General features: G+C 56.9%; 1 protein-coding gene across 6 annotated transcripts in view; it reads right to left on the bottom strand.

The window, feature by feature from the left end:
- Window positions 1-22,692, bottom strand: part of RALB (RAS like proto-oncogene B) — a 65,338-nt gene that overhangs the window by 37,280 nt on the left and 5,366 nt on the right. For 3 of the 6 annotated variants that reach the window (XM_081243131.1, XM_081243135.1, XM_081243134.1), the window contains exon 2: window positions 22,091-22,187. The gene's annotated coding sequence lies outside the window, so the exon portion shown is untranslated. Of the gene's footprint in view, window positions 1-2,574; window positions 2,736-3,282; window positions 3,380-22,069; window positions 22,188-22,692 lie in introns of those variants that run through there. The other 3 variants (XM_081243132.1, XM_081243136.1, XM_081243133.1) reach the window with 3 other exon arrangements.

Below are 22,692 nucleotides of genomic sequence, written 5' to 3' on the forward strand. Positions count from 1 at the left end.
CTAAATAGACACGTCTCCAAAGAAGACGTACAGATGGCCAATAGGCACGTGACAAGATGCTCGAGATCGCTAATTATTAGAGAAACGCAAATCAAAGCTACAATGAGGTACCAACTCACACCGGTCAGAATGGCCATCATCAAAAAGTCTACAAATAATAAATGCTGGAGAGGGTGCGGAGAAAAGGCAACCCTCCTACACCGTTGGCGGGAATGTAAGTTGGTGCAGCCACTATGGAGAACCGTATGGAGGTTCCTTAAAAAACTGAAAATAGAGCTGCCATATGATCCTGCAATCCCATTCTTGGGCATATATCCAGACAAAACTGTGATTCAAAAAGATACATGCACCCCTATGTTCATATCACAGCAGCACTATTTACTCCAGTAGCCAAGAAGCAACCTAAGTGTCCATCAACAGATGAACGGATAAAGAAGATGTGGCACATATATACAATGGCATATTACTCAGCCTTAAAAAAGAATGAAATAATGCCATTTGCAGCAACACGGATGGCCCTAGAGATTCTCATACTAAGTAAAGTTAGAGAGAGAAAAACAAGTATCATATGATACCACTTATATGTGGAATCTTTTTAAAAATGATACAAATGAACTTATTTACAAGACAGACCCAGAGACATAGAGAACAAATTTATGGTTACCAAAGGGGACAACAGGTGGGGGATGAGAGGCAGGGGGAGGTAAATTAGGGAGTTTGGGATTAACGTATACGCACGACTCTATATAAAACAGGTGAACACCAAGGACCTACTGTATAGCACGTGGAACTCTACTCAATATCCTGTAATAACCTATAATGGAAAAGGTTCTGAAAAACATATACACACACATATATGTTTCCCTTTGCTGTACACCTGAAACTAACATGACATTGTAAACCAACTATGCTTCAATAGCTAAAGAAAAAAAAAAAAAAACACTCCTCTCTGTGATGCTGGACCACAGCCCCAGTCAGCCACAGCATCACAAGGGGGAGCAGCTGATACAAGATCACAAGGGAGAACAGCTCATACAGGACCAGTCCGTACCCTCCATACCCACAGAGCCGGACGTCTGTTCTCCACTCTGAGTACAGAATGCAATAAGCTACATGAGATATTCAACACTTTATTATAGGACAGGCTTTGTTTTGGGTGATTCTGCCCAGCTGGAGGCAATGGGGGTGCTCTGAGCAGGTCTAAGGTGGGCCAGGCTAAGCAATGGGTTCTGCAGGTTAAGCGTATTACATGCGTCTTTGACCTACGATATTTTCAACCTATGGTGGATCTATCGGGACGTAACCTCAGTAAGTCAAGGACAAGCTGGATTTGGAGCCAGTGAAAAGTGGGACTCGTGCTATCACCCTGAGACAAGTTGCACTGGAAGCCTCAGAAGAGCTGCCAGGATCTCTCAGTACTGTTGCTCTAGGTTGTTACACTGTCTCCACATTTAGCTTTCAGAAAGAGGCTCCAATTATGTTTCTAGGTGGATAAGAATTTAGTAACTGAACGCAAAGATTTATTGTGGGAATGGGTGATGCAGCCCAAAGAATTACCTCAACCCTGTGGTCTAAACATTTCCAGAATCTCAAGCCATCTTCCACCAAGGCAAGAACCTTGAAGAATTAAGGCAAGAAATCGGAACTTTTCCACCTCTTCCACCTTCTAACAAGACCTACTGAGATCCCATTTGCAGCCCTATTCTTGTTTTCCTACCTTTACGTGTCCAGTCCCGTATTCCCAAAAGACATCTAATAAGTTATCCCCCCCACCACATTTTTTTTCACACAAAACCCTGGGAAAGGTTCTATTCCTTGGGCATAGGGAAATCTTGCTGACACCTCGGGTCAGAATAGTCACTGTTTCCAATGGGAAATAACATGAATAGAAAAGGAAGGGAAGACCCAGATGGGGCAGGAGAAAGACTAGCTGTAGCAACTGAAGCCACACACGAGGGATGTGTGTCCCTGGCCTTATTCCCACCCTAACCCTAAACCCCCCTGCCGCAAAGGACGCCTCCAGCGTACTTCGTTTAACCCTAACAAGGAGGATAACGACTATCACCTTCTTACAGCTGTGGACTCTGCGGCACAGAGACGTGCAAAGCTGTGCTCAAGCTCACACCACGAATAAAGCTGCAGAACCTGGGTCTTCGCAACGTGCCCTCCTGTCCTTCCCAGTATTCAAGGCTACCTTTCCCGCTCACCCCGTATCTGAGAACTTCGACATTCCAATCATACTGTTCCAGGTTGACGGAACACTGCCTTAAATTGTTTCCAACTTTAACATCCGAGAATCTTGCTGCTCTTCTTAAAATATGGGTCATTTACCCGTCTGAAAGATACACTAGCCCTTCTGACAATCAGTGCCCACTATCCATCCTCAAAACCTAACCAAAAAAAAAAAAAAATTAAAAATGAGGTTAGGAAACCGGGACAAAGCAGAAAGTTCACTGTTCTACAAGGGACGAAACCAAGTCGCAGATAACTCCAACGAGCCATCAGCCAAGTCTCTCCCAATGGCAATTCTAAACGAGTCCGCGGGACACAAGAGCTTCTCTCCGGAAGACTCACCTGAAAGCAACATCAAAGTTCCAACGTTTCCAGAATTCACCCGAAAACGAGCACAGAACGGACGCTGCTCCCACGAGCAGCCTGGGCGCAGCTGTCTCGGCACCAGCGTCTGAACCCACCACGGGCACGACCTCCTAGACCTACGTGGGCGAGACGAGGCGCACGGGCAGGTCCGGGCACGCCCCGGGAGAAGCCGCCCCAGCGCCAGCCCCTCGCGTAAGGGAGCTGGGCGGGGGCAACTTTGCGCTCAGCCCAGGACGGCAGCAAACCCAGCACGCAGCAGACCGCGCAACTTCCGAAGCGCGGCCGCCGGGCGTCCACGGCCAAGCTCCTGAGGCGCTAAGAAGTTTGTGCAACATTCACAGCCTCACCCTGACCACGGCGGCGACTAAGGGCCTGAGGAAGTGAACCCTCCTCGGCTGGAGGCCCGAAAGGCAGGAAGTGGCGGCAGAGGCCACTTGAGGGACAAGGAAAGGAGCGGCGGACTCGGGAGGCGGCTGGGGCGCCGCCCCCATCTCCTCCGCCCCAAGCGGGTCTGGGAGGAACCCCGCCCCCGGCCCGAGCGGGGCCGCCGTCCCCAGGTCGCCCTCCTGCCACAGCCCTGCGCGGAGCCGGAGCCAGGGGCCACCCGGCCCGGGGCGCGCCCCCGCTCCCCCGCGCGCGCCCCACCTCGCCCGCAGGGCCCCGCCGGGGCGCGGACACCCTTACCTGCGACCCGTCCCGCGCCGCCTGGCCGTCCGCACCGGCCCCGCCCTTAAACCCGCCCCGCCCGCTCCTTCGCCTCCTCCGGCGGCCGGACCCCAGCCCTGCCCCGCCGATTTGTCATTGAGCCGCCGGCTCGCTTCTCCACCCCCCGAGCGCGCGCCCGGCGTCGCCTAGGCAACCCCGCCCCTCGAGAGCGCGCCCTGCCTGCCGCTCCCGCCCGTCCCCCGGAGGCCTCGCCCATCGGGAGCCTACTAGCCAATCCGAAGCGGAGTTTCCCAGCCTTGGGCGGGGTGAGGAGGAAGCTTCGCCAATGAGAAGCCAGCTCGGGCGGGAGGGGCGGGCTCGGCACGCAGGCCCCACCCGCCTCCACTTCCTCCTGTCAGCGGCTGACGCGCTGCACGTGACCACTGCTCCAGTGAAGGAATCCGAGCAGGTCTGGGGACTCTGGGCGTGGCGGGCAGGGGTGCTCCCGCCGTGGGCTTAGGTCAGGGCGAGGCCAGAGCCCTGGAAAGCAAAAGGGGAAAGGCAGGCCTGATGTGGAGAAACCGAGGCAAATCACGATGCCTCCAGGCGGCTGTCGGGACGCCGGCCCGGGGCTCCCGAGGCGGGATCTCCGCCTGCCGCCAACACTCCCCAGGCTGATGACACCCCATTAGCAGTAACGGGGTTGCCAAGGCCTCGCAATGACTTGGCCCAGGTCACGTACAAGGGCCGGAATCCTCACCCCAGCGGTAGCCTCGATGTCGGAAGTTCAGTGGGTAAGCTCGTGGCCGACGGGTTTTTCACCCACAAGGCTCGGGAACTTGTAATTTCGATCCACATAGGGTTTGGGTTGATTTTCCTAACTGCCCCTTCTTAGAGCTGAGTCCTACCCTCATTCCACTTCGCCTCCGCAGGATTTATGGCCCTGCTGATCCCTACACAAACCTCATGGCTCGTCAGTTACAAACTGTATGGCAATCAGTTGTTCAAATGCCCGCCTCTATATCTCTAGGGATGAAAACTATCTCTTGTTCAATTTGATATCCACAGCAGCTAGCACCGTGTAATTAATCCTTTCCTTGTTGATAATTATACATCAGGGTGCTGCGTGTGGTATATGAGAGGCTTTGTGCCTTGATTACATTGCTATGTATAAGCAACTAACAGATTCAGGCCCTCTACCAAGAGCTGTATCAAAAAGCACAGAAGCTTTAACTTAGTCTTAAGTAACGGTCTTAACAAAAAACATGTCACCAGAATATCCTAGTGTTACCCTACTATCCTAAGTATTGTTTTACCCTTCTTGTACGCATTAAAGGCTTATATTGCCTGCTAATTATATGACAGAAACTCTGCCAGGTGCTATAAGAGAGAAGGTAGGAGGCTTCTCAAAAAAGGAGGCTCTCTATGGACCTAGAGATGATCACACTACATGAAGTAACTCAGAAAGACACATACCATATGTTATCACTTATGTGTGGAATCTAAATACAATACAAATGAACTTATCTATGAAACAGACTCACAGACAGGTGGAGAACAGACTTGTGGTTCCCAAGAGGGGGCATGGGGGAGGGATGGACTCGGAGTTGGGGATTAGCAGATGCAAACTATTGTATAGAGAATAGATACACAACAAGGTCCTACTGCAGAGCACAGGGAACTATATTCAATATCCTGTTAAACCACAATGGAAAAGAATATGAAAAAGAATACATATATGTATATGTATAACTTGAATCACTGTTTGGCTGTACAGCAGAAATTAACACATTGTAAATCAACTATACTTCAATAAAATAAACTTTAAGGTAAACACTTATTTTTTTTTTTTTTTTTTGCAGTACGCGGGCCTCTCACTGCCGTGGCCTCTCCCATTGCGGAGCACAGGCTCCGGACGCGCAGGCTCAGCGGCCATGGCTCATGGGCCCAGCCGCTCCGTGGCATGTGGGATCCTCCCAGGCCGGGGCACGAACCCGCGTCCCCTGCATCGGCAGGTGGGCTCTCAACCACTGCGCCACCAGGGAAGCCCGGTAAAAACTTTTTTTAAAAAAGGACGCTCTCTAGTATTTATAACCTAGAAGGGGAATCAGGCGCAAACTTTTTCCTATGGAGTAACAATGAAGTGCACAGGTTTAGAATCAGGAAGCACAGATTCACAGAACTAGCAGTGATTAGGAAGTTGCTTAGCCTCTGCGGGCCTCAGTTTCCCCAGCCATCCCATAGGAGCAGCACCTGTGCCCTGCAGGTGTGAAGATTTAAATGCAATTACGCATAGAGCTCTCGGTAGATACCGTGCTAGGAACTTGATGAGCACTTAACAAATGTTAGCTTCAACTGTGATTGCCACCAGAGGCCAAGATGTGCACTGAAGCCCACTGTAACCACCTAGGGGACAGCATTTCGTCCCGAGGCCCGTGGTGTCTGGGGTGTGCGCACCACTGTCGTGCAGCCAGTGCTGTGCACAGCCCAGTGGGAATGATCTGCTGTGATGATGTCATTTGACCAAATGCACGTTGAGACAGTGGAGCGGCTCCCCGCAGCCCGGCCAGCTGATATGGGCAGTTTAGGGGACAGGATCAGGGTTGTGGAGACGACCAGCGTTTCCTGTCCCCACACCCCTAGGGTCCACGGCGGCCACAGGCGGTTTCCTTACCTTTCCTGGGTGCATAAGGGCCATTCCTGTGACTAGCAACAGATGTCATGCAGGATGGATGCAGTGGGCTTTCTGAGAAGTGCTGTCCTTACTCTCCTCCCCCCATTGCCCCCCACCCCCCGCCTCCCTACCTCCTTTAGCTCCCAGGACTCGGAGGGATTCCCCTGGGACTCGGCCAGTAGGAACATCTATTCGGCTCCTAGACACGCCGGGCCCCAGCTGAGCGTGGTGGATGCAGAGAGGATCAGCAGGGCTGGAAGGGCTGTCTCACAGAGGTCACAGCCCAGGAACACGTCCCATGCGGGGATGAGCCCTGAGAGGGGACAGGCCACAGAGCCTCTGGGACTGCTCCTGTCTGGTCTCGGGACACCCCCGTCTGCTGAGCTTCTCCTAAGGGAACCCTGACTGCCCGCAGAGCCCAGGGCCTGAACAGCAGGGATACGAGATCCCCAGCAGGCCCCTGTAAGGTCACTCGCACCCACTGCAGCTGTAGAAAAAGCATTCTAGATGCTCCCTCTTTCAAAACTATCAACTGAGTCTACAGCGCTGTCTGACAAGTATTTCCACTTCTCCTTCCAGGGCACTGGCGGGCCCTGAACTTCCCAGCTCCCTGTGCTTGAGTGAGGCGATGTGACCAGTTCTACCCAATGACCTGGAAGCGGAAGGGACACGTAGTCATTTGGGGGCAGGAGGCTGTCAGTGCGAGACCCTTCTCGGTGGCACGGCCGCTGGGGATGTTTGGGAGGGTGGCCGCGCCGTCAGCCCCGCCCCCGCCAACCTGAGATGGACTCTGACCGTGGCTGAGACATAAACGTTTGTGGTTTGAAGGCACTAAGATTCGGGAGGTGTTTGTTCGGCTGCAAAGCTTCGCGTCCTCTGACTGACGCCAGGCCCTAACGTGTACCAGGCTGGGGATGCAGTGGCGGACAACTCAGACGAGAGAACCAGGAGACAGACAAGCAACCTGAGAACTCCCGATGACCTCAGACTGGGTGGTCAGAAAAAGGTCTCTCTTCATATACACACTACCATGTGTAAAACAGATAGCTAGTGGGAACCTGCGGTACAGCACAGGGCGCTCAGCTCGGTGCTCTGGAACGACCTAGATGGGTGGGCTGGGCGGGGGATGGGAGGGAGGTCCAAGAGGGTGGGGATACGTGTACACACATAGCTGGTTCACTTCGTTGTACAGCAGAAACTAACACAACATTGTAAAGCAACTATGCCCCCATTTAAAATTAAAAAAAAAAAAGTTTCTCAGGAGGCGACATTTAAGCTAGGACCTGAAGGACGCAAAGGAATCGGTGTCAGGAAAGGTTGGGAGTGAGGGGAAGGAGGAGAGAGCCGCCCGAGCGGAGGAACAAGCCGCAGAGACAGCGGCCAGGAGACGTGCACGGAGCGCCGTGGGCGGGGCGGGCGGGTGAGACCCCAGAGGGTGCTGAGCGAGGTGGGATCTGGATCACGCGGGGGCTCCGAGGTTAGGGCGAGGAGACTGGAATGTGTTCCAAGTGCGACAGGAAGCCGCCGAGGAGGTTCAAGTCTGCAGGTGGACAGGCTTTGGTTTAGGTTTTAGAAAGACCACTCTCGCTATCGTGTGGAGGTCGAGCTGTAAGGGGCAGGTGTGGGCGTGGGGCTTAGGAGGCTGTTCCGGGGGTGGAAGCAAAGTGGGGTCCGCAGGGCCAGAGGCTGGAAGGGAAATCTACCCTCAGGAGGATCGGGGAGATTTCAGAAGGAGGGGAACAAAAGCACTGAACAGGAGGTCCTCCTGCCAAATCCCAGAGGAAGCAGAGGCGAGGCTGGACGTCGGGACCCCCAGGGGTGCCCGGACCCCAGGCAGACGGGTGCTCAAAAGCCAGGCGGAACGGGGGAGGGTGTGGCGCAGAGAGCTGGCCGATTTCTAGAACATCGGCCGGAACAGCCCTAGACGGTATTATTAGCAAGAGTCTGACAGGCTCCGACATCCCTGTGGGCATTTGATACTCGGTGACCGCCTCGGTTAGAGGGGGGCCACCGATCTATAGACGGAGAAAAGCCATTCTTACCTACTGACGGCGGGAAGAATCTCCTGTAAACAGCAAGAACGGATGGGGTGCATCCCCAGTGATCCCGTCACCTTTCTACTCTGTGGTTCCCCAGCCCGCAGTGCCCTGCACTTCCTGTTCTCAGGCACGGGTCTCACGGGCCCATTCACCACAGGAATAAATGACTAAAGACAGCTCAGTGCAGGACTTCCCTGGCGGTCCAGTGGTTAAGACTGTGCTTCCAATGCAGGAGACACGGGTTCGATCCCCGGTCGGGGAGCTAAGGTCCTGCATGTCACATGGCGCGGCCAAAAAGACGGCTCTGTGGGTACCCATTCCGTCCTGGGCATTTGCATCGTCCAAAACTAAAACCTGAAGTCTTAGGCCAGGGGAAGCATACGGCCCTGTCTGTCTTGCCATTAAGTAATAAGTCTTGATCGTTGTGGCTCAACCCACCACGTGCCACATCCTCTCCCCTTCCCACTCTGGGGACACACATGCTCTGTGGTTCCACAGTAACCACCACCAAGATCCAGTGCTGACCTCCAGGTAACCAGAGCAAAAGTCCTGCAGGGCGACAGTGGCAAAGCCCTCGAGAGTGGGCAAAAATGAGCTCCGAGTGTCTGGATTCTGTGCTGAGCTCTCTCCAACATGAAACACTAGCCACGGCCTCCCAGGAAGCCAGCCCCCTGTAACAGCATGAAAACCGTCCTCCTGTCTCCCAGCCCAGCCGTGCTGCTGAGCTGCAGATGCCTGAGACCCACGGAGCCTAGCTCTGGGCGGCTAGGTGGACAGACGGACAGACACAGAGGACGCGGGGACACCAAAACTTGAGCTAGGAGGAGGGATGAGGAAAGAAGTGATGCCGGCTGTGTAGGGGAGCGAACTTTGCCCCCGCAAAATGTGTCTCTTTGGCTTGCACATTATTCTGAGCTAAAAACAATCAAGGCCGAAAAGACTTAGACCCTGCCCCTAACCAACCGCCTCAAGAATTTAGATGGAGGGCCTGTTCTGGGAAGAACCGTCACTGCAGAAAACCATAATATACTAACGTGAGTGAGGGGTGGTCGACGGGGCAGATTAGCCCCGACGGGGGAAATACAGCCCGTGTGATCACACAGCACCTCCGGGTCCCAATGTCCCTGCACAGCCCAGCAAACATCTGTTTATCAAACATGTGCTCGTTTGCTTCTTTCATCTGCCTGTGAATTGCCTTCCTCCCCTTTGAAGGCCAAGCCCACCCATCCTCCTCCTGGGTGGTGCGTAAGCCTCACCTGCGTGACTTGTGCTGGGCCCACGTTCTTAGGGAGCCCCTGTATGTACCTAATGACAGTCGACTTCCCCTGCGAATCCGCCCTGCGTCTAGTTTATTCTTAGGCCAGCCGGGAGACCCCAGAAGGGGCCGGGAAAGTTCCTCCCCGAGAGCTGGGTGCGCTGCGGGCACCGGCCCCTGCTCTCTCCCGCCCGCGCAGCCCATGCCGCTGCTCTGACTCACTTTCTAGGTGAGGCCCCTGGGCACAGAGGACCAAGGCGGACAGCCCGAGGTCAAGCCCGCCGGAGCTTGGCCTTGAACTGGCTCTGCTCTTGGCCTAGGGCAGCCGGAGCATTCCTAGCGGCCTCCCAGCGCCGACCAGGCGCCCCAGGCCTCATTCGCTGCCTGCCGGCTGCTGGGAGAGGGGTGGGGCTGCAACTCCGCCCCTGCCCCGCCCCCGCCAGCGACTGGGTTGCCCCGCCCCCTCCAGCGGCTGGGTTGCCCCGCCCCCCAGCCACTGTCACTCTGCCCCTTCCCCGCTCCGTGATTCTTTTCGCGAGCAGCACTTTTTTTACACTGTGCTTTTCTTTTTTTATGGACAGCCCATCTCTTCCCTGCGTCCGCTCCAGAGAGCAGGGCAAGGCTAAGGGCTCAGAGGGCTGAGGAATGTGGGGTGGCCAGTGGGGAATAAGGGACCCCTGAGCCAGGGGGACCCCGCTTTGGAAGGAAAGGAAAACTACCATCAGTAAAGTCAGCCCCGCCCCCCAGCCCCCAGTCCCTCCCCCAGCAGCAAGACCACTAAAACATGAAAATGCACATCTCTGGGACGGGGGCTGGGGAACGATTCCCTCCCTGGAATCCATTTTTCTGTCGAGCTTTAATTCTTTACAACAGCCGAGAAGCAGCTGGGTAGACAGGAACAAGGTTAACGCGGCAGTGAGGTGAGCGCGGCCCCCAGGGCTGGGAAAGCTGCGGGTTCCCACGGAGGCCGGGTCCCCGCTGGGAAAGCCCCAGAAGGATGGGGTGGCAACCTCCTTCCACAGCCCTCGCAGGTGGCACATCCAGCGGGACACTCAGGGCCGGAAACCGCAGGAAGCGAGGCGGGCCCCAGGGGGCTGCACAGCCCCACAGCATGATGGCAAGGGCCAGCCGGCCTGCCCGCACCTCACACAGGTAGGAGGCGAGGCCCAGACTCAGGAGGCCGCAGGGGTGGGTTTGAGGCCACAAGGAGCCTCTCAGCTGAGACTGGGGTCCAGCCCGTCCCCCCGCCGCACCTCGCCACGTCCCAGGCCGAGCAGTTTACAGTGGCTTCTCAGCATGTCTCGTGTCGCACGGTCCAAGAGGGAGGTGTGACTTCCTATTCACAGGTAGGTCAGTGAGGCCGAGAGGCAGACCAGGCCTCAAACCAGGTGTGCCTGACGAGTCCACACTCTTTATCCCAGTCCCATGGCTGCAAGGCTGTGTGACCTTGGACAAGTCACCTCCCCTCTCTGGACCTCGGTCTTCTCCGTCTCTGCCAGGCACCAGCTGTCAGGGGAAGGTGCTTCTCAGGCCCTGTTCTCTGCCACTCCCGACGGCACCGGACAAGGCGGAGGCCACGCCGTTGGCAGCGCCAGCGCAGTCCCTGCTCTGGGGGCCCCTCAGACTCCTGCCCCGCCCCGTGTTCCTGCTGCCCTCTCACCACAGCCTAGGCCTTCTCCAGGAGTTTCCCGGGAGGAGTGGCTGCCGTCTAAAGGACGAGGCTAGGGACTTCCCTGGTGGTCCAGCGGTTAAGACTCTGCGCTCCCAACTCAGGGGGCCTGGTTCGATCCCTGGTCAGGGAACTAGAGCCCCCATGCCGCAGCTAAGACCCAGCGCAGCTAAGTAAATAAATAATTTAAAATAAAATAAAGTAAAGGGTGAGGCTAGAGAATCTCTCCCCAGATGACCTACTGCTGAAACACCGGAGACTGGGTCCTTTTGTTCATATCTGATGGCTGTCATCAGCCACTCACATTTAAATATTAATTCCTTTAATTCCTCCTACAGCTGAGATGTTACGCAAAGTGCCTGCTACAGTGTTTGACCCATAGTAAGCCTCAATACTTGTTAATTAACGGACGGATGGACTGATGGATGGGTGGATGGGTGGGTGGGTGGATGGATGGATGGATGGATGGATGGATGAATGGATGGGTGGATGCGTGCATGGGTGGGTGGGTGGATGGATGAGGGAATGGTTGGAAGAACAGGATTAGGAGACTCCAGGACAAGGCAGTGGCATTCACTGAACTGGAGACGTGTGGTGGGGCCAATGTCAGGTGGTAGGCACACAGCAGAAGGTACGTGGCGGCCAGAGGGCCGTGTCTGGAGGCACCGGTACAGCAGGAGGCGGGGAAGGCACGTGCAGGGACCAGCGTGCCACGTCGGGAGCACAGGCCCCCAACGTGGTGACGGCACCAGTCTCCCACTGCAGGCTCCGTGTGGCACACAGAGCAGGTCAAGCACACGGCCCATCTTACTCACGCCTGGTGATTAGGGCCCCTGCTGTCAGCCTGGTCAACTCACACCGGGTAGCGGCTTAACCCAAGGCCACCGCGTATGTCTCAGCAGAGCTGTGACAGGCTGGGCCCTGGCCTTGATGACCAATGCCGGCAGGCCCCTGACCTGGAACACCCAGAGCACCTCCCTCAGTGGACAAAGGCCAAGACTACTAAGGTGGCCACATCGACTGCAGCTGCAACACTGCGGGCATATTTATACCACAGATTATTCACTGATGACCGAAATTCAGATTCAGTTGGGCCTCTTGTATTTTTATTTGCAAAATCTGACAAGCCTGCTCAAGCCTAGGGATCTCTGGGTGGGCAAGTATCAGTGGCCCACACCCACCAACGCTGTCAAAGCCCCAGCTGCAGGGCTGGCCCAGAAGGGAGGCGAGGGTGACCAGCCCAGACAGAGGGACCCCCCCCACACCCAAGGCATGCGAGTGTTCCCCCAGCAATGACAGCGGGGCTCACATGAGATGGTGTGTGGCAGCCCTACCCCTGGGGGGACATGGGGGAGGAGGTGCCCCTCCAGGCCTTATCCAGTCCCACCGCCTCCTCTAAGAAGCCTCCCCATGACTCAGGCCTCTCCGATCTGTGCACACATTTTCACCACCAAGTACACGTTCTCTTCTGCTGTCCTGGGGGCGTGAGGAGCCCCAGCAGACCAAGTGCCAGATGCTGCAACCCAGCGTGAACAGTGGAGCAGCTCCCACCCGGAACACAAAGATGACTTAAATCCCGGCCTGCCATAGCCTGGCCGAGGGCCCTTGGGCAAGCTGTGTCATGGCTCTGAGCCTCAGTTTTCTAAGTATTTTTATTCATTTACTTATTTGGCTGCGCAGTGCAGCACGTGGGGTCTTAGCTCCCCAACCAGGGATGGAACCCGCGCCCCCTGCAGTGGAAGCGCGGAGTCTCAACCGCTGGACCGCCGGCGAGGTCGTGAGCCTCAGCGTTCTTGCCTGCAGGAGAAAGTCAGCTCACACTGGATGCTGGGGATTAAATAATGCGACGCCAACCTGGCCTGCACGGGCCCTTTGGTTCACAGCCGTTTCCTTGACTTTGTTTTGCTTTGAATTCATTTATTGTTATTTTTTAAACTGTGGTAAAATGCACAACATAAAATTCACCATCTCAGCCCTTTTCAAGCGCCGGTTCCGTGGCATTAAGCACATTCATATCGTTGTGCAAACCACCTCTGAGCTCTTTTCATCTGCAAAACTGAAGCTCTGTCCCCATTAAACAGGTGACTCCCCAGGCCCCCTCCCCGCCCACCCCTGGCAACCACCCCTCTGCTTTCTGCCCCTAAGGATCTGACTATTCTCAGGGCCTTGTGTAAATGGAATCATACAGTATCTGTCTTTTTGTGACTGGCTTGTTTCACATCAATGTCCTGAAGGTTCATCCATATTGCATGTGTCACATACATGTATACATATAACATTTTGGTCAACCATTCACCCATCAGTGGACACTTGGGGGTGCTTTCACCTTTTGGCTATTGTGGATAATGCTGCTATGGACATGGGCATGCAAATACCTCTTTGAGATCCTGCTTTCAAACCTTTAGGGTATATACCCTGAAGTGGAATTGCAATCATATAGTAATTCTATTCTTAACTTCTTGAGGGCCCTCCACACTGTTTTCCACAGTGGCTGCACCATTTTACATTCCCACAACAGTGGGCAAGGGTTCCAGTCTCTTCACATCCACATCCACCTTATTTTCTGCTTTTTCATAGCAGCCATCCTAAGAGGGGTGAGGTGGCCGTTCCCCGTTTCTGGACGCCGCTCCCAGCGGGCAAATCGTGGGTATTAGAGCCGAGATTCTGTCCTGAGCTTCCTTCCCTGGTCCTCTGGGGCCCTGGGAGGCAAACGGGCTGTTTCTCTCCCTGCGGGGGACCTTGAGCCTGTGGCCTCCGGGGATTATTTACAGCTGGGGCCACCTCAGTCCACCCTCTCGGGCAGGCTCAGGATAGGCCCTCTGGGGGTGGGGTCAGAGGGCAGGCGTGGGGCGCGGGTTCTCCCCGCCGGGTGAGCGCGGCCCCCGTGGCTTTCCCCGCTGGCGTCAGAGCTGAACCCCGCCAGGACGCACCGTCCTGTGACTGCCGCGATCAGGGTCCCATGGCTGCGGCTGCCCTGCCAGCTGCCAGCGCTGACTCTGCTCCTGGTCCTGGTCCCCAGGAGAGGCCGTCCCTCTCCCCCTGGAGCTGGGCTCCCACTGCCCCACCCAAAGGCAGCCTCTGTGGCGGCCGGAAACCCCACCATGAGGACACCGTCTCCCAAAGTCCCCGGCACTCGCACTTGATGCCTGGAAGCCGCCCCTCACTGACCCAGCGGCACACACAGCAGAGGGCACCACCGCAAGGCTGGCATGTGGACAGGGGAAGCGCCGACGGAGGGAAGGCCCGGGATGATCCAGCACGAGACTGGGGAGGGCAGGCCTGGGTGTATCCTGCTGCTTCTCCCACCAAGGGGGACGCCCCATCACCACCTGCTGTGTGACCCCGGGCGAGACCCCTCACCTCTCTGAGCTTCTCCTCCCATGTGAGGAGGCTCACACCTGAATCCCAGGGGCACCGTGCAGCCCGGCAGGACAACCTGGGTCCCACTCGCTGCACCCACCTGCAGGCCGTGATTTCACGCAGAAACTCCCCTCCTCCCAGCCCCGGCCCCAGCTGCCAAAATCCCAGCTACGTGCAGACCCTCTGGAGAGGAAACAAAGCACTGGACTAAAAGGACAACAGCCTTCCTTTTCCGCCTGGGCTGGCTGATCAGAAGGGAAAAAACAAGCCCCTCCGCAGCTCCACCTCTACTGCACCCTTTCTTTGTGTTTGGGCTTCTAAGGAAACAGTGGGGCCAAGGGTGGTTTCCTTCCACGACCCCCTCCTCCCTCCAGAAATTCCCCAGTGGCTGCCAAGCTCAGTGATAAGACAAGTGAACCATTTCAGAAGGGGGCCAGCACATTTCAGACTGTGGAACAGAGGCATGGGGTCTCCTGTGGTCCCTCCCGCCCCGAGCCTTTACAGCCACAGGTCACCTGGGCCACACACCCATCAGCATGTGACCTCCTGGAACGCGCTGAGACGCGGACAGACAACCCGACGGGGGTGGAGTCGGTCACCTCCTCCACGGCTTGTGGCTCCTGCCGCCCTCAAACCCTGGCGTCTAAACTATGGGGGGTGGTGACATCATCGGGCGCCCACTGAACACCCGGAGGTGCCGGCACTCGATAAGCATTCCCCGCACAACGACGTGCCGACCACACGCTAGTGGCCGGGCATCGTGCTGGTATTCGGGCGCCCTCGTGGGGCACAGGGAGGGGGCCCGGGGAAGGCGAGGCCGGCTGTGCCCCCTCCCCTCGGCCCCACGTGGCTGGTGCTCCAAGCTCTGCTCACTTGAAGCTGAGGGAGCCGCGAGAGCAGAGGGAAACGGAGCCGGCGCCCAGCAGACAGACAGACAGACGGACAGGGTGTCCGCGCAGAACTGGAGTCCAACCCGAGGAAGTGGGAGGGCGCAGGGGAAGGAAGGCTGGGGTCCTGAGGAAGGAGACGGATGGGCCCCTGGGCCGGACACCTGGGCTTTGTCACGGGGAGCAACGCTGAAGCTCGGGTCTCAGCCACACGCTCCGAAGACAAAGCGGGTGGCACAAGCCGAGCTCTGCTGAAGTACGGAGATGAGGCGCCCGCTCCTGGGTGAAGGAAAACGTGCTGCCTGCACGCGCGCACGGAGGCCCCTGGGGGGTCAAGAGGGAGGGGCCCCACCCCATAATGAGTGTGGACACGCACCCACAGGCCTCTGCGCCGGGACCCCTCGCAGCAAAAAGTCACGCAGGCGTGTGTGGGGAGGGTCCTGGGACCAGTCAGGTGTGAGAAAAGAAACGAGATAAGTGGCCAAAGGTAAACAAAGGCCAGAAGGCCTGTCCTATAGAAGGGCTTAAATCGCCTCCTCGCTGAGCCCCTCAGCAGACAGGACGCCCACACCTTCCTCTCGGGGTGCGTATTTCCGCCCTGCTTCTGGCTTAACTTAATCAACTGCTTCTCTGCGCGGTGCTCTCCCATAGGCTGTGTGGGGTCTCTACTAAGAAACTTTGTACGTGTTTCTGCAGTTTTTGCCTCCTTGAAACACCCTTGCTTTCAAACAGGGGAAAGAGCCAGGGCCATGGTGCTCGGGCCTCCAGCCCCGGGGGGGGCTCGGCGGGGATTCCTGGTTCTCACCCCAGCCGCCCGCCTCCAGCTCCTGCGCCGGGAACTCAGAACTCGCTTCAGGACCGCTCACCGCTGTCCCCCCCGAGGTCACACCCACGAGCTGCCCCCAGCTCCGGCCCGCACAAGCTCGCCACACACCCCACTCCCGCCGATGCCCGGAAGCCCGGAGCCCTGCCCCTCAGCGGGGAGCACGCGGAGGGTGACGGGGAAGCAGGGACCGTCTGCCCAGCAAGCGAGGAAGGGCGCCAACCCACCCCCAGGAAACGAGCGCCTGACACACAGGCCCCCGTTACGATCTGGGACGCCACAAGTCAGGCTCCCTGTGCTTGTCCCAGAGCCTCCAGAGGGCAGCCCCAGGCCCTGAGGCCGCAAGGAGGCCGGGCGGCAAGGGCACCCCGCCTCCGCCCGGCAGGACCCCCCCAAGCTCCCGGCTCTGCGTCCGGCGGGCGGCACCTCGGCCCTCACCTTGCCCATGTGATGCGGCAGCCAAGGAACTGCCCCGGGGGTGCAGGGCGCTGTCGCTCGGGGTGCGAGAAAAGCGGGACTGGGGGAACTTACGGGGGAGGCCCAGCTGCCGGGAGAGCCCGGCCCGGCTTCACCCACCACACTCGGCAGGCGGGCACGGCGGCGGGGGGAAGGGGTCCCTGTCCCCCTTGGTGGCGGCAGCCCCAGCGCACACCCTGCACCTTCTGTCCCACAGAAGATCGGAGCTTTGGCCAAACCACAGGCAGACGGATTTCCCCACCAGCCCACACTGCTTGTTGGATTCTGCAGCCCAGAGTGCCAAGTCAGAGCTCATGGGTGTCCCATGAGGGCTCCGAGGGCGAGGCCGTGACCCTGAAGCTGGAACCGTCAGGCACCTGGGCTGTGCCCACCTGTGTGATGAGCCTGGGCGAGCAGCCCTGGGGGCCGGGCTGACAGCTTCCACGCTCAAGGAGGCCCTATGGGGCAGGCGGGCGCTCAGCCAGCCCCGCAGCTGTGTTCCGGGTGGTCTAACTGCAGGGAGAGCCGAGGCTGCCCGCAGCCCTGCCCTCCTGCTGCGATGGCCCCGCCGGCCCGACAGTGCCTCGTCCCATCAGCTCCAGGCTGGCAGAGTCAGGCCCAGGGGGGCAAAGCCGCCTGCCGCCCATCCTCCCCTCTTCCTGGGAGGGAGGAATGCACCAGGGATGTTAGTAACGTTTTCCTACATCATGCTTGGAACACAGTAGGCGCTCAGCAAACGCTACTTTCTCCGCACTGCGTGGAAGGAGGCTGTGCACCGAGACCCTGGAGCTGGCCCACCTGTGCCCACTGGCCCTGCTGCCCAACGTCCGAGCTGAGCAAGTCCCGTCCGCTCTGAGCCTCGGGGTCCTCGAGGGTCTGGATGCGGACCATGATCCCCCCTACTCCCCAGCCTGCAACTGTCCCGGCTCAGCATACAGGCCACGTAAGTGTTCACTACGATTTATGTAAGAGAGGAATCCAGCTGCATCCAAATGAGGGGTTCAGACAAAATAAAAGCTTGAGAATACTACTCAGCCATTAAAGAAGAATGAAATAATGCCATTTGCAGCAACATGGATGGCCCCAGAGATCCTCATCCTAAGTGAAGTAAGCCAGACAAAGACAGATACTATATGATATCACCTATATGTGGAACCTAAAGTATGATACAAATGAATTTATCTATGAAACAGAAACAGACTCACAGACACAGAGAACAGACCTGTGGTTGCTAAGGGCCAGGGGGCGGGGGAGGGAGGCAGTGGGAGTTTGGGGTCAGCAGATACAAATCGTCATCTATAGGATGGATGAACAACAAGGGGCTCCTGTAGAGCGCAGGGAACTTTATTCAATATCCTGGGATAAACCATCATGGAAAAGAACATGAAAAAGAGTGTGTATATATGTGTAACTGAATCACTTTGCTGTGTAGCAAAAATTAACAGGACACTGTAAATCAACTACACTTCAATGAAATAAATTTAAAAAAACAAAAGCTTGAAAACAGCCTTAGGGGTGGGGACATGGGCACCCCGGCCCCCCACCCTCTCCAATGCCACCTAGAGACGGGGTCCTGGCTCTGAGGACAAAAGATAACGCCGCGCGTGAGCACACACACACACCCACACCACCCCCCGCCCGGCTCCCTCGTGGATCCACCACTGCAGAAGTGTCCCCGTCGCACAAGGGCGTCAGGGTTTAGCACGGACCCAAACAATACGTAATTTTTCCCACCAAAGAGGCAATAAAATCCCACTCCCTTCTCCAAAGCTGCATACAAAATGCTGACCTTGACAGAGGTCAGCACACAGCTTCTACAAGACCTCTTTCTAATCCAAGAGAGAAAGGGATCGGACCGGAGTGGAAGCATTGCAGCCGGCAGCCAGCGCGCCCCGGACTCTGTCCAAGGGAATCCGTGGGTGGAGGCTGAAGACGGCACGACTGCTTTCTCAACAGAAGGGCGGCCGACAGTCCTCGGCATGGCTTCCCCCACGCCAGGACTGGCCCAGCGCTTCCCAAGCCTGCCCTCCGGCCGTCCCACAGCTGCCCTCTGGGTCCCAGCATCGCCCCATCTAACAGTAAAGAGAACTGAGGTGCGATGACCGAGCTGTGTGTCTGAGGTCTTGCAGCCAGTGAGCAGCAAAGGGGGGATCCGGACCAGGGCCGCCCCACAGAAAACCCAGCCTTAGGCTCCCAGCGCTACCCCGCAAAGAGAACCTGCCCCAAGGGCACTAGGCCGGGAAGCAGCCCGGCCAGCAGACAGGGGCGGGGGCAGGACAAGCACAGGGACCCACAGCAGCAGACCAAGGAGCTGGAAGCAGCAGGGCCCCAGACCATGCCCTTCGCCAGCTCTGCTGAGGGTGTTTGCTTTTCGGGAGGAGGAGACGCAGCTGATGCCAAGGCCCGCTCCGTGCGCTGAGAAGCCACACCCAGCCCGGGTCTGAGGCCCTGTTCTCCCGCCCCACCTCCTCTGGTCGCTGTGTTCAGGTGGAAACGAAGGGGTGACTCCATCCAGACTTCTCCGCTGGAAGGTGGGGACAGTGCAGCAGCCGCTGCAGAAGCTCGCTCACGCGAAGCCGGCAAAGTCTGCTGCTTGGGTCTGCGCCACCCAGGACAGACAGGAATTTCACGTTCTGACCAAGCTCACAAGAAAAGGAGAAAAACCGGCTCTCCCCGTCGGCCCGGCCACTAACCTCACCCAACTCGCTGCTCCGGGGAGCGAGTGACCGTGATGGGTGAGCAGTACCCGGGGCCCTGGGGGAGGGGCAACTTGGAACGAACCTCAGCGACGGTGAGTAATTTTTATGTTCTTAAAAGGGAAACATCTAAGACCAGCAGGAACTCTGCAGAATTTCATTTTCTCTGCTACACGAGAAGGAAGGGATTGCTTGGGCCCAGCTTTGATCCTGTAATGCATCTCCAAGCCTAAAGATGTATTTTCCGTTTAGATTCAGATATTTCGTGGTGAAAAAGCAGCACCGGGCTCAGAGGTTGGCTGTTTCCTCTCCTTGAACTGGTCTCATCACCTTGTGGTCTCATCACCTGAGTCAGCAGCAGGGGAACCGTCCCACCCCTGATGAAAGCAGGAGGTGCGCTCTGGACCAGATGCACGGACGCCAGACCCCCCCAGAGGCGGCACGGGGCATTTGGTGGGAAGAGAAACACAGACCCTCAGGACTACGACGACGTTTCAGGGGCCATTTGGCCGAGGGTTCTGAGAGCCTGCTGCACGCTGGAATCATCTGGGGAGCTTTAAGAAAGTTTGGATTCCAGCTGCTGCCCCCCCAGGACTCTGATTTGGGGGGTCTGGGTTGAGGCTGCGCCAGCAGGGCTGCGTGGGGACCTGGATTTGGAGGCTCCTGTCCTGCCCTGGCCCCTTAACTGGAACAGCAGACCTGGGCCCAGGGTGGAGACGTGAATTAGTTGCCAGTCATCCGGGTTAGTTATTTAACAGAACTGAAGTTCTCCTTTAGGTGACAGAGGAAGTAGGGGTGTGTGTACAGATGCTGGTCATCGACCGGATGTGCCAGGCCTGCACCCCTGTCATCCCACCTCCATCCCATGGGGCCAGCATTATCATCCCGTCTCACAGAGGAGAAAACCGAGCCTCACAGGCGCTGGGTCGTCCGGTTAAATGACAGAGCTGGGATGTGAATCCAGGCGGTCCCTTCCGTGACTCACCTGAAACACCCCGGGGCGGGGGTCCCCGACCTCCAGGCCGCGGACGGGTACCGGGGGGCAGCCTGTTAGCAGCCGGGCGGCACAGCAGGAGGTGAGTGGCGGGCGGGCGAGAGGAGCTTCACCTGCCGGTACCCATCGCCCCCGCAGCTCGCATCACTGCCTGAACCATCCGTGCCCCCTCACTGTGGAAAAACTGTCTTCCACGAAACCGGTCCCTGGTGCCGGCAAGGTTGGGGACCACCGCCCCAGGGGCCTCCCAGCATCAGTCTAGTTCCAGGCTCTGTTCCAGCTTCCTGCCCCCATCACCCAACCTTTACCCTATGGTGTACGCCCAGTGCTTCTTTTTTTTCTTGTGTTCAGCTGACTTTTAGTCCCTTTCAGCCCAGGGACCTCTGGACGGCTCTCTGGGTGTGCCGTGCACACACTGCACACACAGTGTGCCGTATCTGTGCCCTCTGCCTGTATGACAGAGTAAGCAGTCCTTGGGGCCAAGGCCACGAGCCTGGCACGTACCAGTCCCAGAGGCGACCACAGAGGGGGGACGCTTGGACGGCCTGAAGCTCGAGTGCGGGGCCAGGATCAGTGCCACGTCCCCCGGGGAGGCATGTGCGCAGTCACGCAAGCCCACGACGCCCCTGAGGCAGCCGTGGGCCAAGCAGTCAGATGAGGCCAGAGGGATGGGCGGAGGCTGGTCCGCCAGGCCTTGAAGGGCAGGGGGGCGCTTGGCTTCGGTCCTGAGACACGAGAAGCCACTGCAGCTGTGCAGCAGGGACACCACACCCTGTGACCCCGTGTCCCGCTGTGCCCCACATGCCAGACTGACAGCCTTCTAAAGGCAGGAGCCCCCTACGGTTCCTGGGATGACTGCAGGGTCTGGCTCTGAAGGATAGGCAGAGGCATTTCTTGCATTTACTGGTTTGTTTATTATCGTTTGCTACTTCACACCAGTCAGTGAAAGAATGAGAAGCACCCAGGGTGAAACTGTGACCCAAATTTGACAGTCTTGTTTCTGCCCCGGTAAAGACAGCATCCATCCAGGACACACCAGCCCGCAGTTTACGACAAATCCAGGTGAGAGCAGGAGCGAGGGTTATTGCAGCATCACAGAGGGCTCTTTGGCCGAGTAAATGAAGAGCGTACACGAGCCTGGAGACGGCTCGGACCACACGTGCAAACTGCTGAAGATATCAAGCTGTGCCAATTTATTTATTTAAATATTTATTTATTTTTATTCTGGTTGCACCGGGTCTTAGTTGCAGCAAGCGGGCTCCTTAGTTGCGGCATGTGGGCTCTAGTTCCTGGACCAGGGGTCAACCCCGGGCCCCCTGCACTGGGAGCACAGTCTTAACCACTGGACACAAGGGAAGTTCTGGTGGTGCCAATTTAAGCACAAACGGTGGATGCTTGAGTGGCCTACCATTTGTTGAACAACATTCCATCATTCAGGAAGCTTCTAACCACAATCACACAAAAAGTTTGAATTAATAAAGTTTGACTCCTGGGACTTCCCTGGTGGCACAGTGGTTAAGAATCCGCCTGCTGATGCAGGGGACACAGGTTCGAGCCCTGGTCCGGGAAGATCCCACATGCCGCGGAGCAACTAAGCCCGTGTGCCACAACTACTGAGCCCACGAGCCACAACTACTGAAGCCCGTGCGCCTAGAGCCCGTGCTCTGCAACAAGAGAAGCCACGGCAATGAGAAGCCCACGCACCACAACGAAGAGTAGCCCCTGCTCACCGCAACTAGAGAAAGCCCACAAGCAGTGACTAAGACCCAACGCAGCCAAAAATAAATAAATAAGGTTTAACTCTATTCGGATGCCTCAAATTAAATGATCCCAGGGCTCAGTTTACGGGTTCCTAACATTTGGAGGTCACTGTGATCGACCCCAGTAAACCACTGACCGCACACACGCATGTCAAAGCCAGTCCTAGTTTTCAGTTGACGTTCAAGCTTATGCAGCCCGACACCTGAGCTTACCTTTGATTTCGGCCTTTTTACGTCGTTAACGTTAATTCTTCACCTCTGTGGAGTTTCCCAGCCCGAAAGCACTCGGCCAGCTGCTGCCAGTACAGGCAGATGCGCACCAACTCTGTTTCTGCAAAGATGACACAGAAGAAAGAAAAAAAAATCAACCTCCAAAAACACTAGGCTTTATGTGTCAAGGGTCTTTGGAATATTCATTTCTTCAGTCTGGCAATTCGATTTCCGGGAATTACCCGAAAGAAATCATCTGAGTGCAGAGGAAGCTCTGTGGAGTAAGAAAGACCGCAGAAAAGAACACAAATTACCCCAAGACTCAGCAAGGGAGGCGAGGGCGGCAGGCAACCCTGGAAGGCAATGTGCAGCCGTTACATAGATGCTCATAGAGACGTGTTTACAGGCATCTGAGACACGCTTCTCTTTGTGGTATTTCATCACACTGAAGACACCGTTGATGATAAGGCACATCGCTGTCTCATGCACCACGAAGGAAAAAGAATTCCCAGCGTGGGGTAGCTAGTAAGAGGCATCTAAGTAAAGCTGGGACTCCAAGGGGCTGTTCCCTGCACGGAAGGGGAATGATAAACAGCCCCGTCAGACAGAAATGGCTGGTCGACCTC

This window comes from Mesoplodon bidens (assembly GCF_964165515.1).
Source record: "Mesoplodon bidens genome assembly, chromosome: 8".
In the NCBI taxonomy this organism is placed as follows: Eukaryota; Metazoa; Chordata; class Mammalia; order Artiodactyla; family Ziphiidae; genus Mesoplodon; species Mesoplodon bidens.